Source organism: Hyposmocoma kahamanoa, unplaced genomic scaffold, assembly GCF_003589595.1.
Source record: "Hyposmocoma kahamanoa isolate Upper Pololo Valley unplaced genomic scaffold, ASM358959v1 81, whole genome shotgun sequence".
NCBI classification, from domain to species: Eukaryota; Metazoa; Arthropoda; class Insecta; order Lepidoptera; family Cosmopterigidae; genus Hyposmocoma; species Hyposmocoma kahamanoa.
This window is the reverse complement of record NW_020654080.1, coordinates 9,068,356-9,081,343: the sequence shown is the minus strand read 5'-3', so window position 1 is coordinate 9,081,343 and position 12,988 is coordinate 9,068,356. Positions and strand designations below refer to the sequence as shown.

Sequence of the window (12,988 nt, the reverse complement as noted above, 5' to 3'; positions counted from 1 at the left end):
AAATGTAGGCTTTTATATTATTATTTACTATATTACTAAAATAAAGTATATTCAACAATAAACAAATTTGATAAGAAACATTTGAGGTCCTTGTGGAAGAGTTCGTCTAGGGAAGTATTTCCCACCTAGTTATTTATTTCTGCCGCTAAGCAGTAATGTTAGCATTACTGCATTTCAGTTTTGAATGGTAATAATGGTGCTGGTGAAATTATAGGCACCGGGGACTTGTGAATTATGTCTCAGGGTGACGGGCGCAGTGAAGTACCCCTCAGATCTTTACAATTTCGAACTCTAAGCTGTATTTTAACTGTTATGGACAGGCTTGTCGTTTACCACAAGGTGCAAAATTTGTTTGAGCAGTCACTTGATATCACAAAAAAAAAAATTAAAATATAATAAAATAATCTTAGAAAATTATACATATACTTTCACCAAACAAGGTGTCAAGTTTATTCACCAAAGTAAATTGATAATTCACGTATTTTAGTCGAATTTTTGCTTTATCTTGGTCTTTAATTATGAGATTTCGCGGCGGTGACTCGATGCAAGTCATGTCGAGCAAAAATTGGACTTAAATATGTGGATTATCCGTTAATTTACATGTTATTAATATATTTCCGAGTCTCACAGTGGTTTTCAATTTAACCCTTAATTGGTCGCGTGGGGTGTTTTACACCCCATTGCAGGTTTTTAGGCTCATAGACTTTTTAAATTTGAACTTACAAGCCTGTCTTCAAGTTAGCTTCGTAAACGCGATTGTACTTCAAATTCATTCGTAATCGTCGCTCGTTTGTGTCTAGATGTGCTTGGAGAGCATGTTTGGGGTGCGTGACACCCCACGCGACCGTTTGTGTAGACGAAATTACGTAAGGTATTACTATACATAGGTAATAATAAAAAATATATTTACTTATATATTTTTTATTATTACCTATGTATTTAAATAATGGAAGTGGACAAAAATATGTTGTAGTGACATTTAAAGAACGAATATATTGGCATTTTAAAGATTATGTTGTAATGTGGTGGTTTTTTGTTCTTTGTTTTGAGGTAGGTAACTGTAAAATGCCACGTGATTTGACTATTTGAGAGATTGTGCCGCAATTGAAAGACAAAGAAGAAAAAGCTATCGATAGGGCGTCTGAAGGAGAACAACATCATGAAGGCATTAGGCATGTAATGATCACATTATTCTAGTCTGTCAAAATTGTGATGAAGAAAATAAGCTCTTACGAATGTTGTTGTTTTTTTATTAATAATATGTTTTATCAGTCAGAAATACATTTATAAACTAGGAAATAAGTATGTTCAAATATTGTCATTAATAAAAGTCTGATTTTGCGTGTATTTTGAATTTTATTTCACGAGTCTAATTTGAGGTGTTGCATACGCCACGCGACCAATTGCGTAACTTTTTTAGCGCGACTAGTTAAGGGTTAAGAGCGATGCTACACGATGCGTTGCGTCGGCGTTACGACCCTTGAGCAGTGACGCTGCGTTGTACTATATATAAATAAATAAACACACGGTGCATTGAAACGGTGGTGACGGTACGCTTGCGCATCGTTCAAGGCGCCAGGAGACGAAGCGGGAGGCGGTGCTGCCGTGTGTAAGTAAGCGGTATTATGTTGCGACACCGCATTGCTCGTTTGGCACTTGGTACATTGAAACCATAGCGTTGCAACGATACAACCCACCGGCAGCGCCCGTGTGGCATAACTGTAAAGGTGTCAAGCCGCTACCGGTGTATACAACAGTAAAAATTTTGAGTTACCAAGGAAATACAAAGTTGTAAAATTATTGCATTAATTGATTATGAGGGATGTAACTGCTTGGTTTATAGTCACGTCATCGTATGACTGCATGAGTCTGTTCAAGGGGGAATACTTTCATAGATTAGTTCGACTACTAACTAGAATAATATATAAAATAAACACACCATTAGCCACACCTGACTTTAAGTGACAATACAACCAACGAAAGGTATTTGTGTAAAACATGCTTATTCACTTTAGCTGTGAATAACCCAAAGGGAGTTAACACACACTTCGCGTCACTACGCGAAAGTCATTTTAGCTCTTATTGTTTGAACGTAAGCTTCATCTGACCGACTTAATGCGATTCGGTGCCGCTAACTGCGGTGACTATCTTATTGGTACTTTTTGGTAAACACAGTTGCCGATAACGTATTCCATTTCAAAGTCAAATAATCTTTATTTCATAGGTAAGCAAATTTCACTTGAAATCGTCATACTGATTAAATTCTACTGCTCATTCGTAAGGCAGATTGACTTGAGAAGAATAAGCAAGTAACTCTAGGGGTTGCTCTTTGCAAATTTATATATATTTATCATTACAATATTTAATTTAAACGTCTTAGATTGTGAGACTACCTGCAAGAGCTAAACGGATCACAACCAAAGATCGAACACAAAGACACATTCCTTCGGTTTGACAGAGCGACGGGCCACAGATTATTTAATAGTTACTATGTAACAGATACGTCACCCTCATACAAAATTGAAAATACCTACGCTATAATAACCTACTAAATCTGACTAATGACACCAGGCGCTCACTACAAGGAAAAAGAAACCTAATCGCGCGCTCAGAGGTGAAAGTAACGTTGCCCGCCGTGTGCAGTTGGTGCGGAGCCGAATGCTCATAAGTGAAAGACTTGAATGAATTAGGTAGGTTCGCAATGGACCCCCGGCGTCTACTAAACGGACCCCTTAGGGGACCATGGATCACAGGTTAAGAAATCCTGTCCTAAACACTCTCCTTAAACTGTTTTTAGGAGAGTGTTTAGAACAGGATTTCTAAATTTGTGCCCGTGCCCTTTGTACGACGTATAATACAATTTAAAAAAATCAGCTCCCAATTTATTAGATGACATTTGTAAGGTTATTCACTCTCGTCTTGAAAAGGCCCAAAAGAACAAATTTGCAGGCAGGGAATTTCACTCTTATACCTTTTTTGGGATGACGGTGTAAGGTCACACCGTCACACCTGTACGTTGAAGAAGATCCACAACCCTTGGAAGGTAGAATAAAGGCTACACTAAAAAAAACTAGCGATTACATATAATATCTACTCGGAAAACGTGTGAAGTTCACAATACGCATTGGACCAGTGTGGCGGACATTAACCCTCTAGTTAGAAAATATCCCTGCCCATCCATAATATCACCATACATCCCATTACACATCCGTGGGATATACATACATCCTATTATACATCCGTGAGGTGTTCATATCATTATACATCCGTGAGACGTACATTTCAATATACACACTATAAATCCGTGTAATTTACTTCCCATTATACATTCATTGGATGTATGTTAATGATGAACTATTAAAAAGTAGACATTTATTTTGAAATTTGAAAAACACGCGTTCTATCGTTGCGTCGTTGTTTATCATCATTGTGGTGTGTCACGTGTATCAATTTTATATAAGAAAAGATTGTTTCCCAAATAGCAATCCAAGTAATAAAGTAAATAAATATGTAAGGAAATTCTATTTTTAGCATTAATAAGATTGAACTACAATTCCTAATTAGTTTTTGTTAGCAACATTATTAAAGAATGAACTAATATTACTGAAAAATAATTCCTAACTTATAAATAGCCGCGATAGAACTTATAAGTAACTTATAATTGACTGCCTCCGTGGCCGAACGGTTACCACGCCACTGCCACGCAGTCCCAGGTTACAGGTTCGGTTTCTAATAATGTTGACATTATTATTATTTCGCTCATCAGTTTGAACAGTTTAGATCATCATCTTTATCATCGTCAACCTATTATACGTACGTCCCACTGCTGGGTACTGATTTCCTCTAATGAACAGGTTTAAACCATTGTCCGCCACGCTACCTTCCAAGGGTTGTGGATCTTCTTCAACGTACAGGTGTGACGGTGTGACCTTACTCCGTCATCCCACCTTTTTGTATCGCCTCTCTCCATTCGTATCGTATCGTTTTTCTTCTTCTACTCATATTTAAATTTAAAATTTTGAATTGTTCCATTTTCCTTCGCATTCTGATTTTATTTCTTTCGACTGTCACTCCCTGCTTGACCGCGATAGCGGATACTACTAAATCAAATTGTCTAATTTTTTTTATTCTTTTCAAGTTTAATCATAATACAATCAATATAAATCATGTATCGACCATAATAAGCGAATAACAGTCTATCTGTAATTCATCATAATACAACCCGATAAGGGGTAAGTGCCTAAATTTAACATCTACCAATTTTAGGTTTAAGTGTTTTTTATTAATGTGCTGTTTTTCTACATTTACCTTTTATTTGTTATAGTTTCTTTTCTTTACTTTACCTTTTACTTCACGTTAAATAAATTGGTGGACCGGAAGTTTCCTGTTTTACTGCCGTGATCCTGATCACGATTGTTAGGGTTACAACCCTTTCACAGTTTGTATTATAATGTTGTCCTTAGAGGTATTGCTATTAAGTATTCATAAATAAAAGTTACTTAGAAATTAAAGTAATAGGCTCATGGCGTCACCGGGATTCAAACTGTACAACTGTAGCTTTATTTAGAAGCAATTGTTCTCCTATATACTAATATCGTACAAGATAAAAACTAAAATAAATACTATCACAGAATAAAATCCACATATCATATAAAACTAAGGTAAATCTATCGAACATTATTATTATCACATCTTTATTTCAGTCCTAAGACATCTCCTGCTGGATGTAGGCTTTCCTGAAATATCGCCATATACGAAAATATATACCCAAAGAGAAATAATATTTATATGAAACTCGACCTTTCCTAAGTATCTTCGAAAGGATTTCGAGTGTTCTACTCGAGTATCGACTTCGGACTAGATCATAAAATTATTCGATAAAACGTACGGATAATGTTACTGTATGATATTGAATTGCTGTATATTATTTATTATCTTGTACAGTATTAGAATAGACCTAATTGCATACATGATTCTTTTAAATAACATTATCTATTGTATGCGTGAGTATTACTGCTTTCCAGTTTTGGAGGATGAGAGTTTTGGTGGCACACGGAACTTGTCAACCTATGTTTTCAGGATGATAGTGACAATATCATTCCTATGATGAAGTGTACATTATAATGAAGTATCGTCGTGTATTCTATATGATCTTAGCGCCCAGTTACTACACGTGAAAGTTTGTGCCCAGTTGCCACGTTTACACGTACATTAATGGCGAATCTGATTTCTGTTTACTAGGCAACAACATTTAAATTCCTACGACTAATAGAACTGCGCAGTCGCCGCGTAGACCAAAGACAAGCCAGTCTCTCCCGTCGCGCCCGGGATGCTCATTAAATAGAGCGTATTTTAGAGAATATTTTAGCCTTGACAGTTCGGTCTCTGAACACGTGCACGCGGACGCCGTGCGGCGGCCACGCGGCATGAGTGCGATGAAATCCGTGTCGAATAAACGCGCCCTTAAGGTACCTACAAATAAGGTATCTAGAAAAATACGTTTTGCATTGTATAACTAAGGGTATACTTGGGCCTGAAGCATGTAATTATGAATATTTAGAATAGTTTTAGCGTTTTCCCATTATAGTTTGGATTTTAAACCTCTGAACGGCCTGCAGCTGTTATGGACAGGTGTGTCGCTTACCACCGACACACGACTTGTTCGTCCCGTCACTTGGTATAATGATAAAAAGCGAAAAAATATGTATAATACAGTATTCCAACGTTGCGAGTCCTTCGAGTTTTTTGGGTACAGGCAATCGTAATAATTAATGCGTGCCGGTTCCGTACTGAATATTATGTGTGCGCGCAAGCCGCGCATAATCTCGCGGTGCACTCGAGTTGCATAACGTTAGTTGTCCCACGCGCCTTTCATTATTATGCGAATGTGTACGTTCGTACCACGGAAGCAAAAAAAACAATAGAAGTGCCTTAAGCCTCGATTACTATCAGAACCGCTGTCGCTAAAACTCACATATTTAAAATTTTAAACACTATAAAATCTTGATTATAGCAAATTCTGGACTGTTAATATAATTTAAACTTTACCCTTTTGGCATATCGTTGAAACTTGGCATGTAGCTGAACGACGACGAACAGTTCGACGACAAACGATGCCGAACTGGCATATTTACTTAGTTTCCCGAAAAAGGAGCGACCATATTGCAGCGGTATAAGATTTACTTTCGTGTCTTTTAACAAAAAAAAATATAACGATGAACAGAAAATTGAAAATTTATTAAAATAAGGCATTTTTTTACGATTTTCGAGGTTTTGTGCGAGATAATTGATGCGACCATGTGAAAATGGCAGACTGAGCTTAAGTAAGTACTTCGCGTACCTACTGTTGGCATACGTGTCACGCAACTAAGCACTTCTACTGTATTTATTGTTCTATGGTGGTACGTACACGACGCGCAGCGGGCGTGCACACATACGAGTTACGACTGCTACGTTTGTATGGAGTTAGCATACTTGTCTTCATATTACATATATATGTTGTTACAGAAAAGTATCCAAGGATGTAACTAATATACTCTGAACTACTTCAAACTATTATTGTCACGATTATTAATATTTATTTATTTATACATAATTAGACGTCGTTCAACAAAAAGTATCCAATGCACATCCAGTCACATTCGAAATATGGCAGTTTGAAGTTTAAAAATTATTCTCCCTCTTATTTTATTTTCAAACTTATAATGTCATGTAACTCCAAAGATGTTTATTTATGTTTATATGTTGGATTTTTGCTGATTTAAGAGGTTACACTTTAGGAACCGTTTGGTACATATAACTAATTTTTTGCTAATTTTGTGGACTGGATTCTTTTTGCTTAATTATGTCCAATTTACTATTTAACATATGTACTTTATTTAAAAGCATCCATGTACTTTTTTATAATTAAACTGATAAATACATGTAATATTAGGCTCGAACAATTAGTTTGTGAGCGGTCAATAGCTTTTATTTTTAATACTCCTTTGCTTGAACGCATGCCGTGGTAAATGAAACAACCCAATAACTCGAGACATAATATCTATTGTTTTGACCATTTGTTTATGTATTTTGTAGGTTATTCTAAATAATTACATAAAATACGGTTACATAGCAACACCTTGTAACAAATGACCATCTTAAATGTACTCTTGCGTTTTATATAAATTTATGTAGGGTGCGTAAAATAGTGGCAACTCAATGGCGTCTCATTAAATAATTCCATACCCCCTCGAAAAACGCGCTAAGCCACAAATTCCTACCCAGAGAAAAATGGATTTAAAAAATGTATGAGTTCGGATGCTCATTTTCTTGTTATTTGTACTACTATTAAGGTAGGCACTTTCCCTGGAAAAGAATGGCAATGTCAACAGTTTTTTTTATCGTAAAGTTCGGGAAAGCGACACGCCTGTCCATAACAGTTGCAGTGCCACTCAGAGTGCCACTTAAATCGCAAAGATCTGAGGGGCACTGCCACTGCGACAGCAGTAGAGCTCCTTGTGAAAGAGTTGAGAAAGAGAGAAAAGTACTGCCACCTTACGTATTTTTGCTGCCAAGCAGTAATGTTAGCATTACTGTGTTCCACTTTTGAAGGGTAAAGGTGCTGGTGAAATTATAGGCACATGAGACTTGTCAACTTATGTTTCAAGGTGTCGGCCACAGTAGCAGTACCTCTCAGATCTTTGTGATTCGAAGCTCCGAATGGCACTGCAACTGTTGACAGGCGTGTAGCTTACCCTCAAGCGCACGACTTGTTCGTCCCGTCACTTGATATTCAAAAAAAAATTAAACTCAATGTCTTAAATAAATGGATTAAAGAAGGATTTATTTACACTTAAAATTGAAGTTGAGAATACGAAATGTGCCTGTAAATTTATATCACTTTACGCAAGAAAAAGATAATTTATATCTTTATTACGAAAATTATCTTCAGTTCCAAAGGATTTAGAACAGTGGCGATTAGACAAAAGTTACATAAATTCGACAGAATAAATTCCACAAATAATGACCACCAACAGTGTAGGAATTAAAATAAAAATCAATAGAGAGGACAGGAATATTAAAAGTCGACTTTATCAAAATCTTTTTTACCAAGATTTGATATTTCATACAACCAAATGTCACGTTTCTCGACAGTTCTTGTCACGAAGCAAAGAACAACAAATCAAAGTATCTACCAGACCTAATAATCGAAGTCCCAAGAGTTCCATAGCAAAAACAAATTAAGTAAACGATAGCATTAAAGGAAATTAATAATTTATGAAAGCAACCGTAATCCCCATCAACAATGATTAATCGTATTAAACCCACTTCTTTAGGGGCTTTGATTAAGTTTTGAAAGCATTTGACAGCTGTTGATAATCGTTACATTTTGACATAAAATTAATACTGAAACAATATTGAATAAATAATTAAAGAAATTTTGAATACTGAACTGAAAAATAACATATACTTATTTTCCTGTCCAAACTACGGAGTCTTTTGAGTTCAGATATTTTTGATTTTTTGTTTCTTTGATGTGAACTTTTATCATCATCACCACTAGCTCGTGCCCGCGGGTTCGTCTGCGTAGAATAAGTACTTCGAGTAGCCAACTGCACTATGCTAATTCGATAATAGTTTTATTAGTTCTCCGTACAAACTTTCGTGAATTCCCCAACTCGTATTGGATCAGCGTGGCGGACAATGACCGTAACCTTAAGAAGACCAGTGCCCAGCTGTGTGACGTTTAGTGGGTTGAGGAAGTTAATGATGATAATCTAAGCTGTTAAAACGAATGTCCCTATCTACCGACCCGAGAGATAGGGTATTCTGGAGAGACTACGGGCTCACCGGCAAGACCAGGGATACAGCGGGCGTCCGGGAATAGCCCTCCGCCAGTGATACACCTTCACGGGCGTCTCTGTTGAACCCAGTCTTGGGTATGGAGTCGCTGCAGAGACGGACATGTTTGTCTGCCCCAGTGATGTGTTGCCGGGGCGTCTGTCGCGTGCGCAGCTAGTGTGTCTTAGTAGCGGTCTAGAAGAGGACCTAAGGCGAGGAGGCGCTTGGGGCACGTGACTTGCCCGTTAAGTCGGAAGCTATCTCCTATTGTAAAAGGCAACTTCGGCGCGGAGAGCTAGTAGAGGATGAGCTTGATATAGACTCTCCAGCCGCTTAGTTAGGAACTGAAGAGATGCCGTTTTTCGACGTAGGGTATTGCGCTTGCCTTATAGCAATGCCACCAATGAGGAGATTTGGTAGTGAACTTTAGAGTCGACCGCTTCGCGTCGATGATAGCAACCGCTGGTTGTGCAATGCGCAACGGGAAGCGTGCGTGCCTTCAGCTCTAGTACCTATCTGGAAAATAGGGTACTGTACGTGTACCCGGGATGGCTCACCGGAGGCACTAGCCTCTTGAGAACCGGATAAGGTCAATGATAATGATCTGTGACAACCCTGTACACTAGCTGATCTGGGGTCAGTACTTGAACTTAGAAGGTTCCTGTGCCGGCACAGGTTATAGTGCCCTTCTTGTATACTTAAGGGTCGGTAAGGATGGTCACTTTAATCAAAACTAATGTAGAAAGATATGGGGCTGTTAAAACGGATGAGCGAGGTCACCATAATCTAAAATAATCCATTAGAAAACCTAAGAACTCGATAATACATTAGAATTAAATAGATAGATTAGCAATGTAATAGTGATTCCGCAAAACTCCAAAGCTTGTATTTTATAAAACAGTACTTCCAAAAATAATGTTCAAAATTTCTTTAGATTTTAAGTGCTGATTGCGCCGGTTCTCTTAACCCTTAAATTCCGAATATACTGCTGTTTTGCAGACAGTATAAATAGGGCAACGATACCTACTGAGGGGCTTCTGTACAGAAAAGGTCCTACGTTTAAATTCAAAGTGTCATTTTACTGTCTTTACGACATCAAAGCGAAAGATAAAACAGCTTGTTACTTAATAGAGCTTTAAAGTTAATTAACGTTTGTGCAGTTGGGCGTGTTTATAAATAACTAAAGTTTTAGCAGACAGTTTAAATTTTTATATTACACTTGACTTTTTTTACCAGAACGGATTATTAAATAAATCATCATAATATAAATAAACCAACATGTTTAATGAAATAATGCAAGATAGTTTTAGTATAGTCACCTGCTGTAATATGGAAGTAATCCAAATTTTATATATTTTTTTAGTGTAATCTAATCGGTGTCATATGTAAAACGTTTCTGGGGTTAAATAATTGTACTTACTCCCCTTTAGAAACCACATTCAATAAAGGTTTAAAATCTAACAATTAACTATTAACAAAACTTAAGTCCATTGATCTAAGTGCACTCAAGTCAGGATTAAACCGGTCTCAACCTTGTCTCAAGTTGTTGTTTTAGGGCACATTATCTTATCTAGTAGGGATTGAGCTTTTAATGGACGTAGTTTTGATCTTATATTTTGTGCCTTAAATCGGGTAAATAAGGATGTTAATTATTTGGTTAAGACAAGGTAATGTGAAGGATTACATGGGCTGGAAATGAAAATAGGCTTTTTAAGTAGGAAAGTAGAGCTAAGGGTAAAAAGGGTTTCGTAGCCCTTCTTCGACAAAAAGAAGATTAACAGCTGTCAAAAATAAAACCAAGAGACAATAGCACAACGCGTATAAGTACCGTACGGAATAGACGTGCTCGTTGTTACCACGGCCAATTAGCTTTCGGCTACAGAGAAGTGCTACAGGACTGATAAGATCTCAACGGATACATTGGAAAAACAAAAGAAAAAACAACATAGTTAAGAAAAACTGAAACAGATGTAGAAGTGAAAGTATCGATACGACAAAAATATGAACAGTTATTTAAAAAAAATGCAATATATTTTTTAAGTCTAGCCTAAAGCTATGACAACGCACTGTTATAAGGATTTGTATATATGTACAAATACTCCACTGGTTAGTAGTACATGAAGAAAAATACAAGGACCCGTGCTGTACGAACTTCATAAAACCGACATAATTGTAATGTACGTAATGTGACATTTACCACGCATATTCTATTATCTAGTAGCAGTAGACCTCCTTGGGAAAGAGTTAGTCTAGGAAAGTTTTGTCACCTTACCTATTTCTGCCACCAAACGGTAATAAGACCGTTACTACGTTCCGGTTTTGAAGAGTAAGAGTGCTGGTGAAATTGCAGGTACATGGGACTTGTCAACTTGTGTCTTAGGGTGATGAGAGTAGTGACGGTACACCTCAGATCTTTGCGATTCTAAGGTCTGCGTTGCAACTGTTATGGGTAGGCGAGTCGCTTACCATCAGTGTTCGTTCTGTGACTTGGGATCATAAAAAAATTTGTTCCCCCTGAAGTAGGCCGCGAATATAGAATCCCACTTTCTATGCTCCAAACAATCTTTCTGTTCAATCTTCTTCATTCTTATCAGTCTCTACATACACACTCATTTTGTCTTATTTCTTTTTACCTGGCCTTATTTTTAAGGACGTCCTTATTCTTGTTGACAAAAAATTGAGGACGACCTTTCGCACGTTTCCAACCATATACGCTCAATAAATATTTATCATTATTCTCCTTACGTCCGTCCTTTACATATGACTAAACTACTAAAACATTCCCTTTTCTAAACCTAGTCACTATAATATTTTTTATGTAACAAAACATATTTTATTTTATATATTTTTCACGTAACGTAACAAAATATATTTCACTGGACGTTAATACCTCTTCAATCGACTCCAATGAAACTACGTACTCGTCCATGGCTTTCCTATAATTGGAATAAACAACTTCCTTTCCATCTCTTTTGGAATTTTTTTTTTCATTGAAGGAACAACTGGTATCTGTATAGGAAAGCGATTTTTTTTCCATTTTCTGTTATTCGGGAAAACAACATTTGCTTATTTTAATTTAAAAAGTCTGCAAAATAATTAAACTACAGAAACTCGCTATATTATAATTAGACACAGATTCATGATAATACGAAATAATGACGTTAAATTTATTTCCTTTTTTACTTAATATTTACATATACATGTAAGGTTCATTTTATAAAATTTGCAAAAATTTAAATTTGTTTGTTAGTTAGTGACTAAAAATTTAATTTTTAAAGGGCATAAGTGACAAAACTAGGTTAAGAAAAAAAACATGACTTCATAAGATGTCATCAAGTGTGTCATTTTTCCTTACATACATCATGTAAAACTAAATATAACTCGTAGAAATAAATAACAATTGCTATCAGTGTATTAAACATATAAATATAATTTATAAAAAGAAAAAATGTACATGCATTATATACTTTACAATTTTATTTATTTGAATTTTGTTGTTTAAAAGTAGGTAAGTAACGCAACATACCCAAGAAGTAAAAAATTCTATAGAACTTTACCACAAAGGCTAACAATAACTCCGCCTAAAATCACCGTGCGCTATCTTAACAGACCATTACCCTCAAACGTTAAAACGTTACTGCTTGAATAAAACGAAATAAACCTCATACTAATGAAGGTACGCAGCACCTTTACGATCACAAAATTTTAATTCTTTAAGAAAACAATCACAAATCGTAATAAGAATTCTTAAAAAAACTCACGAAAATTAATGATTGTAAATAACACAGCACAGTCACAAATGATTAGTCACAGAACACGCAAGTCATATATAGTCGCGACTTGTGTAGACTCGGTACTCAGCGAGCGTGTAGCACGACTACCTTGCTACGTGGACGCGGCGGCACTGGCTACGCGGGGCGCTACAATCCGGCTCCACACTTTACATTGGAATAATCTAAAGTACAGATTCCACAATCAATATGTTATAATTTAATGAAACTACATTTTATAAGTTATTTAATATTCCGAATAATAATAATATGAATTTTCAAGCATCAATATGATTTACCATTTCAATTATTGGACAGTCAGTTACATAACAATCCAAGTTTTGGAGCGTTGGCCCTTCTAAGCCCGGCATTAGGATGGAAATCCTATTTGCATG

The 12,988-nt window shown here is 36.3% G+C and overlaps 1 protein-coding gene across 1 annotated transcript in view; it reads right to left on the bottom strand.

The window, feature by feature from the left end:
- Positions 1–12,723, bottom strand: part of LOC113234077 (collagen alpha-1(XVIII) chain-like) — a 139,285-nt gene extending 126,562 nt beyond the window's left edge. The window contains exon 1 of the mRNA XM_026469319.1: positions 12,585–12,723. The gene's annotated coding sequence lies outside the window, so the exon portion shown is untranslated. The remainder of the gene's footprint in view (positions 1–12,584) is intronic.
- Positions 12,724–12,988: the final 265 nt, after the last annotated feature.